This window comes from Lycium barbarum, chromosome 1 (assembly GCF_019175385.1).
Source record: "Lycium barbarum isolate Lr01 chromosome 1, ASM1917538v2, whole genome shotgun sequence".
NCBI lineage: Eukaryota > Viridiplantae > Streptophyta > Magnoliopsida > Solanales > Solanaceae > Lycium > Lycium barbarum.
This window is the reverse complement of record NC_083337.1, coordinates 90,643,522-90,668,472: the sequence shown is the minus strand read 5'-3', so window position 1 is coordinate 90,668,472 and position 24,951 is coordinate 90,643,522. Positions and strand designations below refer to the sequence as shown.

The following is a 24,951-nucleotide window of genomic DNA, read 5'->3' as shown; positions in this document are numbered from 1 at the left end:
CGATGCTTCGGAAATGTATTGGAGATCCTACTAGGATCGTCCCAGTAAATGATGTGCAAGTGACAGAGAAATTGACCTATGAAGAGGTACCTATTGCCATGTTAGATAGGCAAGTACGGAGGCTTAGAAACAAAGAAGTAGCCTCGGTTAAGGTTCTGTGGAGAAGAGGTAAACGAGAGGAAATGACGTGGGAAGCGGAAGAAAGTATAAGATCCAAATATCCCCATTTATTTCAGCCCTTGGAAGAAGTCCAAGATGAGACGTCAAGGTCCTAAGGTATGTATCTTTTCCTTGTATGCTTTCGGGTCGTGTGTGGCCAAATTTTATGCTATTGTGTTGTAGCCCTGTGTGGCATCGATATTATGGGTTGTTGTGGCAGGATGTTAGTGCCATATTATAGGGGAAACTCTGGCAAAATTTTTATAGGATTCCCGAAAACTTTAACATTCGGGGACAAATGTTCTTAAGGGGGGAAGAATGTTACACCTCGCAAAATTTTCCGTTGGCACACAAGTAAACGAACTAGTGAGGAATGGAATTTGATGACCCTAGTTGAGATTCTAAAGATGTTAGAGATGAGGGAAGAGGTTTTCCAAGAGAAGGCAAAAGTATTTGATAAGTATCGGAAAGGGATTACGAGCAACGAGTTAGCCAGGACTTAGTGATGTCTTGGAGAAGAGTTATAACGTCCCTTAGATTGGTATTGAAGTGTTGAACAAGTGTTAAGAAGGTTCCGCAAGGATCGGAGATCAAACGAAGTGATGAGAATAAGTTCAGTGAACGGATGAGTTTTACGGCTCATTATACGGACCGTATAATGGACCGTAAAACCATCACATTGGAGGTTGGTTGCTGGTGGAATTTTACGGTCAGTTATACGGACCGTATAACGAACCATCAAATGGTCACAGTGAAGGGGTGCAGGCAGACCCATTTCACGGTCTATTTTACGGACCGTATAACCATTATACGGACCGTATAATGGACCGTATAATGGAACCCGACAGATCAGTGGAATGTTATTAAATAAAGGACTAAGTTCATGAAATCATTTCAACATTTCCTTCCTCTCTCTAAAACATCTCTCTACATTTATTATACAAGTTTTCAAGGATTATAAGCCATCAACAACATTAAATAAGTGAATCAAGAGTAAGAACCCATCAAGGATCATCTAAAGTCAAGAAATCCAAATGGAGAAAAGCTAGGGTTTTACTCAAAGTGGAATATTATCAACTAAGGCTCGTTCCTACAACATCTAAGGTAAAATTCATGCTATTTATATGTTGTTTAAGGTATTGGAGAGTTAAAATAGATGGATTGTAGAAAATATGGTAAAATGGGTCATGAATGATGAATAATGACATTTTGAGGAATAGTTTGAGTTGAATCATGAATGTTGTTGTGTCGTGATATGAATGTGTTATAAATGGTATTAAGATCATGAACTATAAACTTTAGGCGAATGGACGAAGTTGGGTGTTATGACCTCGAATATGGGTAAATTAGAAGCAAATTGAGAAACCTAGACAATGTGGATAATGTCGATGACTAATGGCCATTGTTATGATATTAATGAAGGTAGAAACGCTAACATTGGAAGGGAACGTGCAAGTGTAGAATAGTCCGACGAGAAGGTATGTAAGGCTAACCCTTCTTTCATAAGGCATGATTCTTGGCTAAATTCCTAATTCCTCTATATGAGTATGTTGTCTTCACATGGTTGATATTCCGAGCTCATAAGCTCACGATCCTTGATATGTGCTACGATTGTACTACGATCCTCACATGACGAGTAGGCCTATAATGTAAATGTACCGATAATGATAATGATAGTAATAATGATGCTAAAGGTGCCTACGGGCTATTATACTTATATGTGTGCCTATGAAGGGCTATAATGAAACCCCGAGCTTATAACGCCGGGTAGAATATATGTATATGATTATGTATAAAGTATGTATACGATTACGAAACGTGCGCACACCTCTGCAGATGGTACGGATAACCCTGAAGCCTTGGTAGGGCCAGGTATGAGTAACCGTGAGCCTTGGTTGGCCAAGTATGTATGAAACACCGATCCTCTGAGGTCGGGTATGCTATGTAAATGTTATGTATATGAAATGACTAAGTATATAATATGAAGGTGATAAGACTATGTATACGAATACGAGCACAATTATGGTACGAGTGCTATTATGGAATACAGACGATGATGTATGTATACGAGTTCGTATGAGAAATGGAAACTCCCTATGAAAGGCAAGTAAGTGCTATGATGATGATATTATTGTCTCCCCCCCCCCCTCCTATGCTATTTCATATGTTGTTCATGATGCTTATTTATTGATGTTGCTCATGCTTTACATACTTAGTACATTCTTCGTACTGACGTCCTTTTGTTTGTGGACGCTGCGTCATGCCCGCAGGTGCACAGGGAGACAGACTTGATCCATAGCTGCCTATTCAGAGATTACATAGAGAGCTCTATTTCCTTCGGAGCCATATCTTTTGGGTACTCATTCTTTTGTGTATATAATTATGGGCCTAGCGGGGTCCTGTCCTGCTAATGTGATATGTTATACTCTTAGAGGCTCGTAGTCACGTGTATGTGGTTAGATATGTCCGGCCTTGTCGGCCTACGTCTTGTATGTCATTTTGTCGGCCTTGTCGGCCTATGTACATTTGATGTGGCATAAATGCCAATTACGATATTATGGTAATGTCGTCCAATGGGACTAGTTGACGAATGAATGGAAATGTATGTCTAATTACGTGGCTCACCTAGATGTAAGCATAAGAGTAAGCTTAAAGGGTGCCGGGTGGGCTAGCACCGGGTGCTCGTTGCGGCCCCCTAGCCGGGTCGTGACACATTATTCACATTTTATGACCCATTTACTACACTCTTCCATAATCCAAGTGTTTCAACGTTTTAATACTTCAATCATCATGAGAAGGTCATCAAACTTACCTTACATGTTGTAGGAATGAGCCTTGAGTAGCAATACTCTTCTATACCAAAAACCCTATTTCACTTCCTTTGCAATTTCTTGGTGTAGATGAACTTTTATGTGATTCTTACACTTGATTTCATGGATTTGATGTTATTGACCTTGATTTTCCTTTGGTCCTCTTGAATTCTTGTGAATGAAGTGTTTAGAGTGTTCTAGAGACTTCTTGAGTCGTGTAGATGAGAAATGAATAAATGAGCTTAGGGTCCCTTTTAATAACTCAAAACCTGATTTTTAATGAACAGTAGTCGGGTGCACAGTGGTCGTAAACCCAGTTTACAGGCCGTATTCTGGTTTACGATCCGTCCTTCACGACGGTATTTAAGCATATCAGAAACAGAAAGGTTTGCTGGAGTCATGGTGGTTTACGGTCACAGTTTACGGGCCGTATTTCGATTTACGGTCCATATTCTGAGTCGTATTTAACCATTTCGTCGTTTGGCAGAAAGTTGAAGTTTTTGGAATGTTGAAGGACGATGGCAGTTTACGGTCCGTAAACCACTTTACGGGTCGTATTCTATTTTACTACCCACTGGGTCGAAGTGCAAATCTGTAACTTTCTCATTTCCAAAATTGATAAATAGTCATTCCCTACTTAGTAAAACATCGCACACTCATACACTTCGTTGGTCTACTCGTTGTACGTTCACGGAGAAATTTTCGAGGTGTAACAGAATTAAAGTGAAGGCTATACTCCCGAGCACTCATACTCCCTTGCTTTAGAGTGTGGTGCGCTTCCCACCCATAAACGAGACTCTGTCGGACACGGCTCGTAGACACCCCCTAGGACGAAACTGCTTTGATACCACTTTTGTCACGACCCGACTAGCGGGCCATGACGGGTACCCGGAGCTGACTACCGAGCACCTCACATTAGGGTAATCATCATACTCAACCTGAACATATATAATCTCCAAAGCAACACAAGTCTATATACCTAAGCCCCCATGGCTGCAAAAATGATGTGCAAGAGTACAACATAGTCATCATGGGACATCTACTACCCACACATACGTATCTACGAGCATCTATTAGACTACAAGACATAAGGATGGGACAGGACCCCGTCATGACCAAATATATACACAAAAGAATATGATCGTAAGTAGCACCTCCGAAATAGTGAAGTGCTCCTGTGAATCCACTGATAAGCATCTACAGATCTGCACCGTCTCCCTGTCTACATATGGGCATGAACACAACGTCCAAAAGAAAGGACATTAGTATGATAAATGTACCGAGTATGTAAGGCATGAATAATACTAACACAATAAAGGAATCATGAAACATGAGGTAAAGATATAACCTACTTAACCCTTTAAAGAAAACACATATTATACATATCACAAATACCATCATCGTAAACCAGCGTCCGGGTAACCATCGCACGCCCCCCACCAGTGGTGTCATGTCCGGCCCTCTAGGCACAGTGTAATCGTATGCAGCCCTCCTTCGCGGTGACATGTCCGGCCATCATGGCACGGTGTAATCGTATGCAGCCCGCCTTCGCGGTGACATGTCCGGCCATATAGGCACGGTGTAATATCATTATCATACAAATCATAAAGCATGTATTAGAACTCTAAGATAATCTATAACTATATCGGGGTGACGTAAGATCAGGAACCCCCGATTCCATTACGGAGTAATTATAATAATCATACCTCACCTTGAAGGAACTAACATCATAAGGTGGGTTTAGCAACAATGAATAACATAAAAGAGTCGTATAGGGATTATTAGCTTCATGGAATCATATCATAAGCTTTTGGATCTCTAGGCTTAGACTCATCATTATCATTATCATTCTCATGATATATCTCTTATCTTTATCTCATAGGAAGCTCTTTATAAACATCGACTCATATTTTTCAGAATGTAAGAAGGTCATGGAACAATAAAGGAAGTCATGTCATAGGAGTCATGCCTTAGAAAAGAAGGGACTAGCCTTACATACCTTTACGTTTTGCTAACTTTATCACTTGAACGCTTCAATTTTCACGTTTCTACATTCAAGAGAGTTCGTACTAAAATTAGATAATCGAAGACATAATTAGGCTTAAGCTAAAGCTAACGAAAATTGAGTAACATCTCCTTTATTTCGATGACTTCCTCCACACAATAAACAAGACCCACAATATCTTAATCAACAACTTCATCAAGCTAGACATTATTAAATCCTCAACATTCCCTATCAATCCTTCATAACCCTAGCTATGGCACCATACCTTGTACGTCCTCATACAATGCCTTCACAACATCTTTAATAATACTCATAGCAAGATTATACTCATTAAATATCAAGAACTATGATTCAAGTCAAGTCATGATTCAAGAATATAATTATTTTCATATTTACACCCCATATTCTCCTCCTTTCCATAATCAAAGTCTTTGAACCCCCCAATACTCTCAATAATATGAAATAACATAACACTCACCTTAATCACTTGGGAATAAGCCTTGAGTCCCTCAACTACATTAGAATAAAATCCTTCACTTTTATGCCAAAGAAATTCTTACTCTTCACAAACCCTAATAGGCTTCCTAGTACATGAATCTCTTAATCTTTGCTTTTGATTTTGGTTTCTTGGTATAGATTTGTTGTAGAAATAGAGGGAGGGTTTTAGAGGGTTATAGAGAGATATAGGATATGTTTTTGGGAGAATAAGGGAATAAAAACGTGGGATCTTATATTTATAACTAGGGGCTGGAAAGTTCCAGATCCGCGGGTAGACGAGCAGGGTCGACGGTCGTCGACATGTCGATGGTTCGTTGACATGCCCCATTGAGCTGCCGCCTGAAATGTCTGAGTGTAGAACCTTGTCAACTTTTCCAGACGACGGCTCGTCAACGTGTCGACGGTCGTCCTTTGGGCCGTCGACGTTGACTGGTGTCAGCAGTTTTTCCGAACTGCTCCGTTTTGCTCCGATTCGATTCGTTTCACTTCTAATTCCCTCGTAATGTCAAGAATGCATACTTATACTCCTGTACACATACAAGGTAAAATATCTCATGTCCCAAAACTCTGGTGCGGATTACCGAACCAAAGGTACACACCACAAAAAAACCAAAATCTCCTTGCAATAATACAAGAGGTGTAATAGTATAGCATTTTGGTAGCTTCGAGGGATGATGTATATACATATGTAAATATGTTTTATAAATGTTAATGACTTTCTCATGAAGAGTTTTGTGTTGAAATTGACATAAGTCCAGGCTGGGTATGATAGATAGCATTGGGAGTGGTGCTCGGTAGTCAGCTTCGGGTACTCATCATGGCCCACTGGTTGGGTCATGATAAAAGTGGTATCAGAGCGGTTCCGTCCTAAGGTGTGTCTGCAAGCCGTGTCCAGCAGAGTCTCATTTATGGGTATGAAGCACAGCACACTTATAAACAAGAGGTTGCGGGGAATTTAGGAAAAATGACTGTCTTTCTTCTTATTAGATCGTGCGATAGAGCTATGTTATAAGATTTCCTTTTCCCTAATAGTGCGTTATGATTTCAGCGAAGCCGGTAAAGAGGAAAGCCATAGCCACCCAGAAGGGCAATGTCATGACCCAACCCCTTGGGCCATGACTAGTGCCCGAGCTAGACACTCATATACATACCTACTAGATATAGTCAAACTGAATCTATGAACAATATGGAAACTTGCGAAAGAACTCCAAAGGTTCATAATGTCAACATATATATATATATCCAGATAAACCGTCGCCTGAGGAGTCCACTAATCAAATCATAAAATGATACGCAAGCCGACGAGGCTGCCACTACATATCAATGTCATATGCAAGCCGACAAGGCTGCCACTACAGACGAACATCACATCATAGCACATCGTAGAGACACAGCTGAACATAACTTATACACAGCCCACACATATGTCTACAGACCTCTAAGAGTATCAACAGTGAAATATGACGAGACAGGGCCCCGTCGTACCCCTGGATAAACATATATATATATATATCATAAGATCTGTACCAAAAGTCTAAACTCCGGAATAACGAAGCTCTCCAAGACAGCTGAGTAGGAGTCCTAAGCTGAAGGGTCACCAAACCGACTATCTGTACTTGCGGGCATGAAACGCAGCCCCCCGAAGAAAGGGGGTCAGTACGGAATATGTACTGAGTATATAAATCATGAAATATAGTAAGGAGAATCATACTGAAATAGAGATTACCAGAAACAAGTATGACTTTTAAAACATCAATACACTTGCCTCATGAAATGAAAATCATGCATATCAATATCATATATCATATCCGGCACATTATGGGACTCGGTGAATAAGGTCGCCACATACCATCCTTGGCGCTATAAACACATCATAACGCCATAAACACATCATAACTCCATAAACACATCATAACTCCATAAACACATCATAACTCCATCATATATATATAGTATCCCGGCCCTCTAGTGAGGGGCTCGGTGAACAATGCAGTGAAACTGTGCATGAAAACGTATCCTGGCCCGGGACAGCACGAGTAGAGTAGTGAGCAACCATATGCAAATTAAAACATTATCAAAGACTCAATGGAATAATCAAAACGAACTATCATTTGAAAATCAAGACAATAGTCATATCAAATATCTTTCGAATGTCACAGTGGATTATATCAAAATAGAACTCCTGGAATCATATACACGTACCAAGATATAATAAAATAGCTTCTGGAAATCAAGAACAGTAGCCATCCTAGTGGCTCTAAGAATAGGAACTTCTTTGGAATCATATACACATCGTATATTTATTTCATAAATATCATGCCAAAAGAAAGAAGGGTTAACTTTACATACCTGTTATAGGTTAACCGCAATTAAGTTCGCTTCGTCGCCCCTTTTGCCTATTTGATATGAAAGTAACGCTATCGTTAGTAAACTATACTTTCTAGCTTATAAATTTGCAACCAATCACTTATAGGAATTATTATTTAATTCATACTTCCTTGATTGGGATTTTCATTAGTTAAGAACTTAACGGAAATCGGGCAGCATTTCCCCTATATAACTCGCCTAACCCGAACTTCCAATTAACCTCCCGTTATCACAGCAATACCAACAATGACAGTAATATAAATGTTCGTATAAAAACCCTTACAATTCAGCCCATAAACAATTCAAACAATCCAATAACTCTTCTTAATCCTTTTCCAATCCAAATCATTAACGTTTAAGATCATACGCCAAACAAACCAACATACGCTTTGTATACGATACTTTATACACTTCTTTCTTCCAAATTTAGAATCCACATCAACGACAATACGACAACAACATATGAACATAACCACACTTTTATTCTTTCAACTCAACAATTCCATATAACAACCACAACTCCTAATATCAATGAATTCATGCAATTTCTTACTTCCAATTTCATCTAATACAATTTTAATCTTTCTACTACAACACCATTAATCCAATTATACCATAAAATAAGAAAATCTTACCTTAATTTAATCGGAGCAATTTCTACACTCGTTTGCACCAATTTCACTATTTCTTCTTCCTCAATTCAATACCCAATGTTTATATCACCTCCTTGGACTTGCAAATCACCTTAGAATTAATCTAACAAGAACAAAACTTTTTTTTTGAAGGGGGCTGCCATGGCCGAAGCTAGGCAGCCATGGCTAGGTATCTTTTTTACTTCACAATAGAGTGAAATTTGCAAATGAAAATGAATGGCAAGATTAGTCACAATTTGGCTATATATACTTTGCCCATTTATTGGACACGTACCCCCCCCCCTCCCATAGTGAATCATCCACCTTATTTTACTTTATAATTATTTTGTTTTATTTATTTTATTCTATTTATTTATTATTATTTAAAAAAAACAGGTGGGGCCCACAAGTTATAATTAACTTAATTAATTTTAATTAATCACTAGTCCCTAGTTAATAATCTAATCATAGTTAATTAGTACCTAATTTCCACTGATATTTCTACACCAATTAAATTTACAAGCAATCGCGCACTCATTAAAAATCGGGGATTTAAAAGCCCTTGTCTCATATCCCAAGAATAATCTCGTCCTTAAACTTATGTCGATTAGCTTTCGAATAATCCGACGTGCAAAAATACGGGATATAACATCCTTCCCCCCTTTAGAACATTCGTCCTCGAATGTTAAGCTAGTCGTGCACTCCCAATACTTCCTTAAATGTTCTTTTATTGAATTATGCCCTTCACATGATTCTTTCGTTTGTCAATTTCCTTCAATCTATTATGATGCATTTCAGATCTCTACGTAACCATTCCCGTAATATTTCCTCCCTCTGTTGCTTCTCGAGGTAATTATTCCACGTCGTTGTCTTTACTCTCCTCTTTATTTCGCAGTCGGTTGTCAGTTGTATTGCGAGCTCTTCTATTGAAGTGTTACTCTTTCTCTTGTCTGCATACTGTCTAGGTGTACTGTCACTGATTGATTCGGACTTGTATTCATGGTACACATAGTCATGACTCGACTCTTTCTTTTTCTATAGTTACTCCTTTAAGATAATGTATCGTTCACGTCACTTTACCTTCTGATCTTTAGACAAGATCTTGTAACGCGTAGATATCCCTCATCAGTTTGTTAGACTCTGCAATCCTTGGAGTATTTATACCTCTGGTAACTTGTAGACCCTTCGTAACTTTACGAATAAAATGAAATTTTCCAAGGTGAAATTTTACTTCAATAACCTTATATTGTCCCGCTGTTCTGGAATATTCAACATCAGGTATCACTTCTCGACTTTCTTTTTAACTGTCATTTTGCTTTTAGCTCTTAATCTCGATCTTTAGAGTTGGCTACCAAGTAGCGCTGGAGTTCCCTCATTTTATAACTTCACATAGCCGCTCTGTGCTTTGTCTATTATCAATTGGTATAACTTCGAAAAAGTTCTTGATTTGACATATAAATTCACTGTCTTCTAATAACCGGCTCGTCTCGTTTAAGCTATTTCACCATTTCTCTTAACCCAAATTGTAACACTTTAGGCGTATTCTATTGCCTACTCAGATTTTGTTTCTAGTTTTCCTGTCGTACATTATGTTGCAATCTTTACACGAATATGTGAAGGTGCTCAAATTAGACCGAGAAATACCTTAACATCGTCTCACTAGTATTTATGCAGACCTTACATTCTTCGCTTGTATCTTTCAATTGATATCGGGCTCAACTTTGGCTTTTGCCCTCAGTACTAATCCTATTTCGGTACTTTGGTTCGAACCATCTTACACCTTTCCTTAATGTATCCGAAATATCATAATCGCATTGTTATTACTGAATCCTTACGCTTATTATCAAGTGCCCACTTGGTCTCATTCTTAACATACAAATATGCGTAGATCGCATAACTATTCTTGTGCGACTTGTATAAAGTATATCCAGTCTTAGTCTTTCCTTCTCCTAGTTCATTCTGCTTTACATATCTTATTTGTACTAAAACTCACTTGCTGTCTACCTTGTCATACTCCTTTCCCTTCCTTCATTTACCATTTGATTTTCTCATATCCTACATAGGAAATTTCCTATCCTTTCTCCTTTGCTACTTATAAGTTACAGTATTATTAGCAAGTAACCCCATTGACAACGTCTTAACCTCTAATACAGTATTGCATTGCTATCCTTTATAATATCTCTTAAGTTACCCGTTATCATTTCCTTGTCGTATTCTTCCTAGTCATAAGCATCCACTTTCTAATGTTGTATTATCCCTAATCTTCACCAATAATTCTTAGCACTGTCTCAAATACCATCCTAAATTCGATCCATTGATTGTTGGCTTTCAGATCTTATTAACTTGCTTCGGCAAGAGATCGCACCTAAAATTTAAGTATCCATATCAAATATATTGTAGTGTCAATTGTTTCCATCTTATACTTGCATTTCTTTTGTCCGCTTCCCCCTTAAGGGTGTACTTATACTATTATCCGTTTATATTCCGCTCTATGCCCCTATTCCTAATCTCAAATTCACTCAATTCTTTTTCTAACTCACTTGGTATACTGTACCATACTCACGTCTTTCTCTATAACTTATAACTTGCTTATCCACGTACGAAACCTTAATCAAAGTCAGGAAGTGACGAGAACCTTTCGATATATAGTACAAAATCTTATTTGATAATTTGTACTCGAGTAATGTAATCAATGAAGCAATTCACCCAAGGCCACATTCCACTTACTCCAATCCATAATTAACTAGTACTTGTAGTCATTCCAAATTCTCAATTAGGTAGCACTTATATTCTGATGATAAGTATCCAAGGCTCTCTTGTAAAATTATTTTTCCTAACCTGTATCATCTGTTTCCTGTAACAAATTTACCTTGCATTATTTGTTCCTCCGGCTTATAGTCCTTGCCCTTTAAGGATTTCACTAATTCCGAGATAAAGTCATATACATGCAGCACTCCTTTATGCCTTATGCTCTTTCACCCTTGTCGTGTACGCAACACTAACCTCTAACTTACTCAAAATCATATCAAATTCGTCTTAAAAATGGTCTTATCTTACCACCTTGTCATCGTACTGCACTCTTAAGTTCGTAGTTACATATTTTCCTTTCTATCTTATACTCGTACTCACTTGATTATGTCTGTATTCGGTGTTTTCTTTAGCATTCCTTTCATTTCTCCAGTCCATGTCCATCTTTTATTTTGTGCACGAGGAATCTCATGCTACTCCTGTATCCTTCGGAAAACACTATTTCTACATAACCCCTTTTCTCATTCTCCAAACGTATTCTGTTCATCCCTGTTTGTTCTTTTCATACTAGTCATTTCCGAGCACTCATTTTACCTCGTTACTCATTTTTCTGTAGCTTGGTCTTTCACAAGTTATGCCATTTATATTACCCGTGTTCTCGGCTACGTCATAACCTGTTATTACACCGTTATCTCGCTCGCTTTCTCCTTATTTCCTTCTTTTAATTAACTCCTTCTTTTCATGGGATCGCTTTCGCTTTCGTTATTATACAATCTTTATGCTGGACTTTTCCTTATAGAAGAACTTTATAAGTCTTTCTTATTCATTCTATACCCTGTCTTTCCATTTCATATTTGCCTTTATACCTTAGTCACATAGATCACGTCATGTCTTTTAGTCACTTCCTCACTTGGCTTTACTCTTTTTTTATAACAACCCTTAGGATACTCACATTACATCCTGTTCGTAATCAATCCTATAGCGTAACACTTCTTAACCTTAAAGATCCACGATTCTTACTACGATTTAATTTCACTCTGTGGAGTAGGCGTACTTAACCTTTCACCCTATTACAAAAGTGGGATCCACCATCGCTGATTATAGCCCTCGGAGTACCAAAACGAGTAGATATGTTATTCTTGAGGAACACCATAACACTCTTGGCCTCGTTATTAGGTAAAGCCACTGCTTCTACCCATTTTGACACATAGTCCATAGAAACCAAGATGTATTTCATGCCACCCGAACTCACAAAGGGTCCCATAAAGTCAATACCCTAGACATCAAACACTTCTACCTCCATAACAAAATTCATAGGCATCTCTTGCCTTCTGCCGATATTCCCTTGCCTTTGACATTGATCACAGGACAGCACCAATAGATTAGCATCATGAAAAATGGTCGGCCAGTAATAGCTGCACTCAAGTACCTTAGCCGCAGTCCGGTTTCCTCTATGATGATCCCCTACAGGAGAGTCATGGCACGCCTTTAGAATCGCCATCACTTCACTTTCAGGAACACAACGCCGAATGATGTTGTCAGCGCATTTTCGGAACAAATAAGGCTCGTCCCAATAGTACTGCCGAGCATCCCGCAAGAATTTATTCTTTTGGTAGGCTTTGATATCTTCTGGAACTATGCTTGTTACCAAATAATTTGTAATGTCAGCATACCACGGTGCCACCTCCATTGACGCAGCGAACACCCTCTAATCTGGAAAAGCATCATCTATATCAAGCTCATCAGAAGGTCTCCCGGCCTCTTCTAGCTGAGAGAGATGGTCAGCAACCTAGTTTTCAGTGCCCTTGCGGTCCTTCACCTCAAAATCAAACTCTTGCAGCAATAGCACTCATCTGATCAGTCGCGACTTTGCTTCCTTCTTTGCCATAAGGTATCTCAAGGCTACATGATCAGTGTAAACCACTACTTTGGACCCCAACAAGTAGGCCCGAAATTTCTCAAAAGTAAACACAATGGCAAGCAGCTCTTGCTCCGTCACTGTGTAATTCATCTGGGCTGCATTCAGTGTTCTGCTTGCATAATTGATCGGGTGCATAATTTTATTGTGCCTCTACCCAAGCACAGCACCTATTGCAAAACCACTAGCATCACACATCAGCTCAAATGGCAAGGACCAGTCAGGAGCAACAATAATAGGAGCAGTAGTGAGACGCTCTTTTAACTCCTCAAACGCCTTTCGGCACTTATCATCAAACGCAAACTTCGCCTCTTTTTCAAGAAGCTTGTATATTGGGTTAGCAATCTTGGAGAAATCTTTGATGAAGCGCCTGTAGAACCCAGCATGTCCTAAGAAACTTCAGACACCTTTGACCGAGATAGGTGGTGGAAGTTTTGCAATCACATCAATTTTCGCTTGATCGACCTCGATTCCCTTTTCAGAGATTTTGTGACCGAGGACGATTCCTTCCTTCTCCATAAAATGGCACTTCTTCCAATTTAGCATGAGATTTTTCTCCTCACATCTTTTTAGCACTTGACCCAGATGACCAAGACAATTTTCAAATGAATCACCCACAAAAGAAAAGTCATCCATGAACACTTCCAAGAAATCCTCTACTATGTCAGAGAAGATTGACATCATGCACCTCTGAAAAGTGGCTGGTGCATTACACAAACCAAAAGGCATCCGGCTAAATGCAAACGTCCCATAAGGACAAGTAAAAGTGGTCTTCTCCTGATATTCCAAAGCAATGTTGATTTGATTGTAGCCCGAATAACCATCAAAGAAGCAATAGTCGGAACGCCCCGCTAGCCTATCAAGCATCTGATCAATGAAGGGCATAGGGAAATGGTCTTTGCAAGTGGCTATGTTGAGCTTGCGATAGTCCATGCAAACTCTCCATCCGGTGACAGTTCTAGTCGGGATCAACTCATTCTTTGCATTCGACACAACAGGTATGCCGCCCTTCTTAAGAACACATTGGACTGGGCTCACCCATTTACTATCAGCAATTGAGTAAACTACTCCTGCATCTAACCATTTGATGATCTCTTTCTTAACATCCTCTGGCATATTCTCGTTCAGTCGCCTCTGATGCTCTACACTTGGTTTTCTATCCTCACCCAACTGGATTTTGTACTCATAGATCCCAGATGGAATACCTCGGATGTCTGCCATGGTCCAACCAATAGCACGCCTATACTCCCACAACACCTCCAAAAGCTGTAGAATCTACTCCTCAGACAGTAGAGCTGAAACAATCACCGGTAATGTATTGTCTAGACTAAGGAACTCATATTTCAGATGTGATGGGAGCTGCTTAAGCTCTAACTTAGGTGGCTCAATGATCGAAGGCATTGCTGGAGGAGTTGTTCTATTTTCCAGATGAAGATTTAGCTTTTTTGGGTGGTATGAATGCCCAACCCAACAAGTGAATTAACTGTCTCCACATAGCCTTCCATGTCTTCAGCATCGAAATTCATAAGAATACCAGCTAGAGCTTCACCCAAACTTTTTTCTTCCATCTTGAACTCCACTGCTTCATCAACAATATCAAACGAATCAATTACTGAAATACTCTCGTAAGCACTTGGTAACTTCATCCCTTTGCTAGCCTGAAAAGTCACTTCTTCATCGTTGACTCGGAACTTGATTTCATTTTTCTCCGAATCCATCAGAGCTCTCCTTGTAGCAAGGAAAGGTCTCCCTAGAATAATAGGAATGTCCCAATCAACAGCACAGTCCAGAAGCACAAAATCAGTGGGCAACATAAAATCACCAACCTGCACAAGTACATCATCAACCACCCCAACAGGTCTTTTGATAGACCTATCATCCATTTGTAACCTCATAGTAGTCGGCCTTGGCATCCCCAAACCTAATTGTTTGTATATAGTAAGGGGCATGAAATTAATACTTGCCCCATTATCACACAAAGCACGAGCAAAATCATGGTGCCCAATAGAACAAGGAATGGGGAACGCCCCAGGACCTCCCATTTTCTGAATAGTTGTAGTTGAAATGATGGAACTCACAGTGTGAGTCAAACTCACGATTTCATGTTGAACCGTCTTCTTCTTGGCCAGCAGATCCTTCAAATATTTAGCAAAACCGGGCATTTCCTTGACAGCTTCCAAGAAGGGAAAATTTAGAGATAACTGTTTCAACTGATCATAAAACTTCTCGAACTTAGCATATTCCTTCTTCTTTACCAACCTCTGAGGAAATGGAGGTTTAGATTTGAAAAGCTGCGTCAAATGGCGGAGAGCCCCTTTTACAGTCTGCTCGCTTGTGTTATCAGCTTCCTTCACCATCTCTGGAATATCAGCAACCTTCTTGTCAGTAGGATTCTCATCAACAATAATGGGTGCTTCAGACTGCACCTCATCCTCTTCATCTATCGACTCAAGATCAATCACCTTCTCATCAGCCCCCTGTAGCATTTTACCACTCCTAGTAGTGATGGCAAACACATGGTCTACACCACCTCCCCCATTCTTTGGATTTGGAATAGTGTCACTCGGAAGTCCTCCCTTTTTAGGGGGGTGCTGCTCTCTAGAAATATCCCTTATCTGTGACTCAAGCTTCCGAATAGCCGCTTTATGGGAACCCACTGTTTCTGTCAGCCCAGATAAAGTCCTTTCAGACTTAGATTAATTGGCCAGAATCTTCTCAAGCATTGATTCAACCTTCGAACTACCTTGCTCTGTTGACTGCCCTTTCGGTGGTATATAAGGTTTGGAACTCTTGTTCCCGAAATTGTTTCTGTTGTTGTAGCTCCCTTGGTTCGGACCACCATAATTATTTATGTAGTTCCCAGAGTTGTTATAAGCACCTTGACCTTGCTGAGGTCTCCATTGATTTTGATTCTGATAACCACCTTGGTAATTCTGTCTTTGGTAACCGCCTTGTGAGTTATTAACATAATTAGCATCTTCAACCTGCATAGGTGGCCCATCGTGGAACGGACCATCTTGAGTATGGTACATCCCTTTTAGCAAAACTGTATCATCCTCACAAACATTTACCTTCTTGATTTGGGATTCATCAAACTTTTTCGTTAGCAAGGAAATATTTGTTGCACGTTCTGCCAATGTTTGCTGGGTGTCTTGATTCTCCTTTACTATATTCTGGATCATAGCACTACCATACGGTACCACATCAACATTGTTTGAGTGCCAAGCCTGATTATGAGTTGTCAGCTTGTTAAGTATGTTGGTTACTCGTCGATAAGTTTTGTTCATGAAACAACCATCAGCTGCATTATTATCAACTGACTACGTCACTGGATCTAGCCCTCGACAGAACTTCTCCATTAATATGTGTTCCGGAAAACCATGATTCAGGCTCTTATACAAATACTCCTTGAATCTCTCCCAGGCTTCATATATATGTTCCCCCAGTCGCTGCTTAAATTCATATATCTTGTCACGAATTTCAGCCTTCTTGCTAGGGGGGTACCATTTTGTGAGAAAAATAGTCACCATCTCTGCCCATGAAGTATGCTTTGAGTCCTTGTTATTTATTCTTACCAACCCTAATTATTTTCCCAAATAAATCAAGGTTTATGGCTTTAATCAATGTTTGCAACCATTAATTATGAATGAAGAATGAAGAATAAATAAACCCTAATAATCCATTATGTGTATATCAATCACAACCCAATCACACAACACCCATCATTGGGTTCACAACCCTAGTAAGGGAATTTAGCTACTCATGACAAAGAACAAGAAATAAGAAATTGAAGAATTCAAAATTACTTACTTTGGAAGAAAAGAGGAATTGATTATACTTGAATTGATGTTTGAACCTTCAAAAACTAGAGAGTATTTAATGTTCTAAGTCAAGAGACAAAAATATAATAACTGATGATTATTAAAACCCTACAATGACTATTTCTAGGTTCTGAAAACGTGAAAGTTACAGATTAGCACTTTGGTCCCCATCGATACGAAATACGGTCCGTAAAGTGAAATACAGACCGTAAACTAGTTTACGACTGGGTCTTCCTTCCAGTTTTGAGCAACTTCAATCCTTTGAGATACGAACTGTAAATTGGTTTACAGTCCGTAAACTGCCCAGTCGTCTTTCAACTTCCAAAACTTCGACTTTCTGCCAGATGCTCGAATGGTTAAATACGCTTTGAAATACGGACCGTAAAGTGGAATACGATCCATAAAAGTTGTTCGTAAATCACCATTTCCTCTGCCTGCCTTTCTGGTTCTTCTTATTCTTTAATACGACCATGGAATACGACCTGTGTTTCAGAATACGATTCGTAAACTGAGTTTACGACCACTTCTGCACTTTCTGCTGTTTTCATTCCGAATATGTTCCGTTACCTGAAAAACACTAAAAACCATGAAAAATCACATAGACTTTCTTAAAAACAAGTAAAACTTATAGCCGAAAAGCATCGATTGTGGCGTAAAATCACGCCACATCACATACTCAGTACATTGTTCGTACTAACGTCCTTTCTTTTTATGGACGCTGTGTTCATGCCCACCGGTAGACATGGAGGCGGCCCAGATTCTTAGGAGCTATATCAGCTTATACAAGGGTACCCCACTACTCCAGAGGTGCAGCTTATTGATGCATTCTTTTATGTTCATATTTGGGTATGACGGGGTCCTGCCCCGTCCTTATTCTCAGTACTCCAGTAGAGGCTCATAAATACATATACGTGGATAGTAGATGTCTCATGAATACCCTAGCGAATGCTTTGTATAGCATTTTGGTAGCTTCGTGGGCTGATGTATATACATATATAAATATGTTTTATAAATGTTAATGACTATCTCATGAAGAGTTTCATGTTGAAATTGACATATGTCCAGGCTGGGTATGATAGATAGCATTGGGAGTGGTGCTCGGTAGTCAACTCCGGGTACCCGTCATGGCCCACTGGTTGTGTCATGACACCTGCAGCCTCTAGCTCTGCTGCGTCCTCGGACTGTCGCTCGCCCTTGGGTGCTAGCCGTAGCTATGGGCTCTGGTATATGACCTCGGGCTATATTAGCTCGAGTCCTCACCATCTGCGAGAGAAGAGATAAGAGTCAGATACCAATTTGATCTTTCCAGATATCAATTAGAATAAAGTAAGAATAAAAGAAAGTGAGATTTCCTAAATGTCCTATAGCCTCTCGCAGATAAGTACGGAGCTCATCGTACCGATCCATGAGACTCTACTAGACACGCTCTTGTATTATAAATCGGGTAACCTAGGCCTCTGATACCAACTTATCACGAATCATTTTGGCTAAGCCGTGCAGGCACTTACCTTTTCCACCTCGGTAAGCGAACCCTCAACCCAACAAAAATAAAGGCATAAATAAATAATTCAATTAAGCGGAAGAGAATAATCATGTAAGTCTTGTGATAATAATATAGAAAAAAGTGCAAAAATAACAAATACACCCAGTGTCTGGTCTGGTCCATAGAAGAGCATCTAAGTGAAAATACACAAGTCTAGAATATAATAATACATCAAATTTGTCTATGTCTCAGAATGAAAAAGTAAGATATAATAAGAGGAGTCTTCAAGCCAGCGAATGTCTCGTGCTCACCCTGTAAACTCGAAGCAGTCCTGATAGTGACTATCAGCCATGCGAGATGGAAGAAGAACTAACCTGGAACTCTGTACTCATAAAAGAATGCAACAAGTGCAGGCCAGTACAAAACCACAGTACTAGTAGGTATCATCGGCCGACTAAGTATAGCTAACATAATCCAGACAATAAAGTAAGACAGATAGATAAATCAACAAGTATAAGTCAAACATAATCGGAACCAAGTACACGTCATCGCCTAAGTAGAGCATGTAAACCCAAATGTGCCAAGTCTCAAAATGTCCAATCCGAAACCACATCACAAGTAAAGTACCAAATAATCACAATATAAGCCACGATGCAATGCAATGCAATAATGTATGAATGGAAATACAATGCCATGCAATGCTGTGTACACATGTACTCTGGACGGAATACCTCCACGTCTTGGTAGCACGACCTAAGGTGACTCGCGTAGTCTAAGTGCTACTCGTTCTGGATCTTTGCCCAACAGACAGACGAGACTCCGAATCTTAGCCCACGGAGTGTTTTCACTAGCACCACCCTGGGGGAGTCGCGGAGTCCATGCACTCACTCATTTCACGATTCCGAGACATACATCAGATATTGGACTCTCACATCACTCTCATCCACCAACCGAGCCCAGCTCATCACAGTGTTTCATCATGTATCAACAATGTATTAACAGTATATCATGAATGGATGAGAATGCGTGCAATGTTTGTTTCATTATCAATAATCCAGTCGATATCACATGAACCAAACATGGGTACGCCAACAACATCATGAAAGACTACACAAGTCATATAGAACTCCTCATATGACATCAACAAGTAAGATACTACAATATCACAATCAATATGCAATGAGAGTTCCCAATATTTACTGTCAACACATGGCATCAAGACAACACAATAGAACAATCAAGTCACAACACAATAGGTTGGCTAGCCCCAATCACACAACAGGGCCCAACCTAAGGCAGTATCCAACCCAACTTCATACCTGAAGGTTTACTTACTGTCTCCGACAATATCATCTAAATATATGCTTCGCTACATGAAGTCTCACCAAGGGTAAGCCGTAACCTACCTGGATGGCCGAACAACAATACACCAACAATCACACTATAGCCTTGCCCTTCCGCTGAGCCTCAAGATCAAAGAAGTCTAGGCACATTCGAAATCTAGATTAGAAATCATGAAGATCGATACCTATATTGCTATCATTCAAATTAGGTCAAAGCAAACCCTAGAATTTGGGAAAATGAGGCCCACAACGACAAAACAGGAAATTCAAGGGCAAAATATCAAATTAAGCACTAGGCTATCAAAACCCATCAACTAATTTCTAAAATAACTCAAGGATTCACCCAATTTTGAAATTCAAGCAAAACCCCCCACCACTAATAATTGAAGATATATGATTAACAACCTTAGATACAACATATTCTAGCATAAACCCAATCAATTTCATCATTAGAAAGCCTAGATAGAATATCTATTAAATCCACTTTTATCTTCCATTACTAAGGAACTAATAAGGAAAGAGGAATTCTAAGTTGACTATGAACAATGAATTAGTAAGGAGATTTGTAGGACTTACCACCAAGAATTTCCCCTAAGAATCTTCTAGAACAGTTCCCAAGAGCTCAATTTTTTGAATGGCAATAATGATAGACTAAGGGCTTTTAATACACACTAAATGAAAATAACAGGCCCGATACTATCACGGTGGCATCGGGACCGCAACAGTACCACTGTCCCGGCATCCCCTTAGACCGTCCGGACGGTCTGGGCAAAACAAGCTTGGCCGCCCCAGCGACCATTCCACCGCTACGGCGGTGTTGCTGGGATAGCACTGGTGCCGCTTTGGCGGACGCCAGGTACCAGAATCCCAAATATTTTTCCAAGTCTCAACCGAAATCCTGACCAACTACAGAGGCCATCTGATCACAAACCACACACAGAGACCCACATAAAAACATGCTACAAACGCACTTGTGGCCTTGGATTTTCCAACGGACGTCTCGTTGACCGTGTCAATCCCCGATACCTCATTTCCAACTTCCCAACCCAAGTCCCAAAATGCATCCGAGTGCATTGGGAACCAAACCAGGTATACACACATGTTCTAAACGACCATCCGGACCTCTTGGAATCGGTGAACTTCTGAAAAAGGTTTGTTTACTCAAAAGTCAACTTTGAGTCAACTCTTTTTCGCTTTAAGCCCAATTTTCTAAAAGGTCGCCCAAATCAATTCTAGACACCTAGGGAAGCATGTCAACGGTCCCCTCGGGTCAAGAGTGAGCTAACCAAGCTCGAAAAGGGGAAAAGTGCTGAAAGACTATAACGACTTATGAAAATCCTCAACCAGCCACTTTCAATACCCTTGGAACAAGTGTTAGAAAATACAAACACACATCAAGCATCAAAATGAGTGTATAAAAATATACTTTATAATGTAATTGTTACACCTTGAAAAATTTCATGTCATCGAATGGCAGATAGACTAACGTACGATAAGAGTATATGATATTTCTACAAGTAAGAAGTAGTACTTAACGATTCTAATTAAGTTCCAAAGACATTTGAGGCAAGAGAAGAAAGTTCGTTAAGGAATGTAAAGTATAAGTCATTTTGAAAAAGGGTTGGCAAATTATCGAGCTAATGTTGATTTAATAATGCCTTGAGGAAAAGTTATAATGCCCCTTAGATGATTAATGAAGTGTTAAAAAAGTGCTAAGAAGGTTCCATAAGGATTGGAGATCAAACGAAACGACGAAAACAATTTCAGAGAAGTGGAGTTATACGATCACTTATACGGTCCGTATAACTTTATATGGACCGTATAAGGGTCCGTATAACAACCGACGGGCTGAGTACTTTTCAAGTATAAAAATGTGTTCCCACTTCTAATTTCTTATTTCTCCAACTTCAACACTTCTCTCTAACTCTATAGAATAGTCCACCCACTCCATTTACATGAATTCAGGGCAAATCAAAGATCAACATCATTAATCCAAGGAAATCAAGTGCAAGGAAACTCCATAGGGTTGCTAGAAGTCAAGAAAACTCTTGGAACTGAAGCTAGGGTTTTCTCCAAGTGAAGCATTTCCATATAAACCCGTTCCTACACAATCAAAGGTGAGATTTATGGTCATTTCATGTTATTAAGAATCTTGAATGGTTGAAAGACTTAGATTATGGAAGAAGGTAGAATATGGAGCTCAATTGTGAAATAATGGTATTCTTAAATAGTAGTTTAACATGAATAATTCTTGAGATGTTATGAGTGTAATCTTCACACAAATGATATTAAGAATATTGGAGAAGCATTATATGAGGATGAATGTGATGTTGTATTATATCCATGGTATGTATGACCTTGAGAGGAAATTTCGACAATTGAATAATGACTTACTTGACGAAGCTTATCGATTGTGATATTGTGGGTGTGTTGTTGACGTTTGGGAGTTGTTATATTACATGGAGAAAGTTGTAGAAACGAAGGAGATGCTGCCCAATTTTCGTTAGCTTTAGCTTATGCTTAAGTATGTTTCCGATTATCTAATTCTAGTACAAATTCTCTTAAATGTAGAATCGTGAACATCGGAGGGAAGCGTTTAATTGATAACGTTGGAGAGACGTAAAGGTATGTAAGGCTAGTCCCTTATTTTCTAAGGCATGATCCTTACAATATGACTTCCTTATCTTTCCATGACTTTCTCATGTTCCCAAAATTATCAACCTATGATTACTAAGAGCTTCTCATGAAATAAAGATAAGAGATATGTTATGAAAATGATGATGATGATGATGATGATGAGTCTAAGTCTAGAGATTCTAAAGCTCATGATATGATATTTCTCCGAAGCTAATGACCCTTATACGATTCTCTGATGTTATTCGTTGTTGCTAGACTCACCTTACAACACTATTTCCTTCAAAGTAAGGCATGATGATCATGACTACTCCCTAATAGAATCGGGGGTTCTCGACCTTACGTCACCTGATAGGGTTATAGTTGTTCCTGAGTTCTAATACATGCTTTATGATAAGTACATGATGATGAAATTACACCGTGCCTAGATGGCCGGGCATGACACCGCGAAGGCGGGCGACTGATGATTGCACCGTGCCTCCATGGATGGACATGACACCGCTAAGGTGGGCGGCTTATGATTACACCATGCCTAGATGGCCGGACATGACACCGCTAAGGCGGCCAGCTTATGATAACACCGTGCCTATATGGCCGGATATGACACCACTAGTAGGCGGCGTGTGATAGTTACCCGGACGCGGGTTAACGATGATGGTATACTTGATATACATAACATGTGTGTTCTTTTAAAATCTAAGCAGGTTATATCTTCGCCGCATGTTTCATCATTTCTTTATTATGATAGTATTATTCATGCCTTACATACTCAGTACACTTTTCGTACTGGCATCTTTTTCTTTTTGGAAATTGTGTTCATGCCCACAGGTAGATAGGGGGACGGTACAAACCCGAAGGAGCTTATCAGTAAGTTCATAGGAGCACTCCATCTCTTTTGGAGGTGCCATTTTTGAGATATTATTTTGTGCATATACATTTGTGCATGACGGGGTCCTGTCCCGTCCTTATGTCTTAGTACTCTAGTAGAGGCTTGTAGATGCGTATGTGTGGGTGGTAGATGTTTCATGATGACTTCATTGTACATTTGTATATCAATTTTGCAACCGTGAGGGCTTATATATATGCATGTGTTGCCTTCCAGATCATATGTGTCCAGGATGAGTACGATGATTAGCATAATGAGTTATGCTCGGTAGTCAGCTCCGGGTACACGTCAGGGCCCCTAGTCGGGTCGGGACAAAAAGTGGTATATGAGCAGTTCCGTCCTAGGGTGTGTCTACGAGTTGTGTCCAGCAGAGTCTCTTTTATGGGTGTGAAGCGCGCCACACTTATAAACCAGAGGCTGTGGGGCATTTAGGAAAAATGACCATTCTTCTTCTTATTAGATCGTGCGAAAGAGCTATGTTATAAGATTTCCTTCTCCCTAATTGTGCGTTGTGATTTCAGCGATGCCGGTAAAGAGAAAAGCCACAGCCGCCCAGAAGGGCAAGGCTATGACAGAAAGGTGGATGGAAAGGGAGCCACAAACAAATATAGAAGAAGTTGAATCTCATAATGAGGCTCCATCCAATACTTTTCACACTCCGCCTATTCTAGAAGAACAGGAGGGGGAATCAGCTCCGGCTCCTATGCCTCCAGTTCCTCCACCAGGTGCTTCGAGTCAACAAATGATTGAAGCTATTTAGTTATTGACACAGCTAGTCCCCGCTCAGGCTCAACGGCATAGTACGGGTACAGGTGATAGGGCGACTAGTGCTAGAGCCTGTGATTTTATGAGTTTAAATCCTCTAGAACTTTTTGGGTCAAAGCCGGACGAAGTCCTACAATATTTTATTGATGAGATGCTAAGAATGTTGAGAATCATCCATGCCTCCGATAATGAATCCGTGGAGTTGGCATCTTATAGACTATGGGATATGGTGGTTCTTTGGTATAATAACTGGATATCTTCAAGAATGGAAAATGCACCTCCCCCAGTTTGGAAGAATTCGTAGATGCTTTCATCCGCCATTATTTGCCACCCGAGGTTCGAAGGGCCCGAGCTGACAGGTTTCTGAATCTAAAGCAAGAGAATATGAGTGCTCGGGAGTATATCCTTCACTTTAATTCATTGGCTAGGTATGCTCTGATTATGGTGGCTGACATGGGAGACAGAGTACATAGGTTTGTGAGTTGCTTGGGGCCACATTTATTTAATGACTGTTTGACAGCTTCACTTCAGGAGGGGATGGACATCTCCTGTATTCAAGCCCACTCCTAAAATTTAGAGGAGCAGCAACAGCCGCAGAGGAGTGAGCGTGATATTGATAGAGGACAGCGCAAGAGGGCCAAATCTGCCAGTGCTAGTAGTGAGAATAGAGGGGGTCAGCGACAACAGTATTCCAGATATTCGAGGGTCTCAGGTTCTCAGTTTGGCGGTGATCCTAGCTAGAGGAGACCACTAGTTCCACGATGTAGTCAGTGCAGAAAGTTACATTCGGGCCCGTGTCGCCAAGGTTCAGATGCTTGTTATGTTAGTGGACAGACTGGGCACGTGATGCGCGATTGTCCCACGAGGTACTATACAGGTGGG

General features: G+C 40.0%; 1 non-coding gene across 1 annotated transcript; it reads left to right on the top strand.

The window, feature by feature from the left end:
• Nucleotides 1–16,512: 16,512 nt before the first annotated feature.
• LOC132619058 (small nucleolar RNA R71) lies at nt 16,513–16,618 on the top strand. Its single transcript, XR_009574493.1, has one exon. It is a non-coding gene; the product is annotated as a small nucleolar RNA R71 (small nucleolar RNA).
• Nucleotides 16,619–24,951: the final 8,333 nt, after the last annotated feature.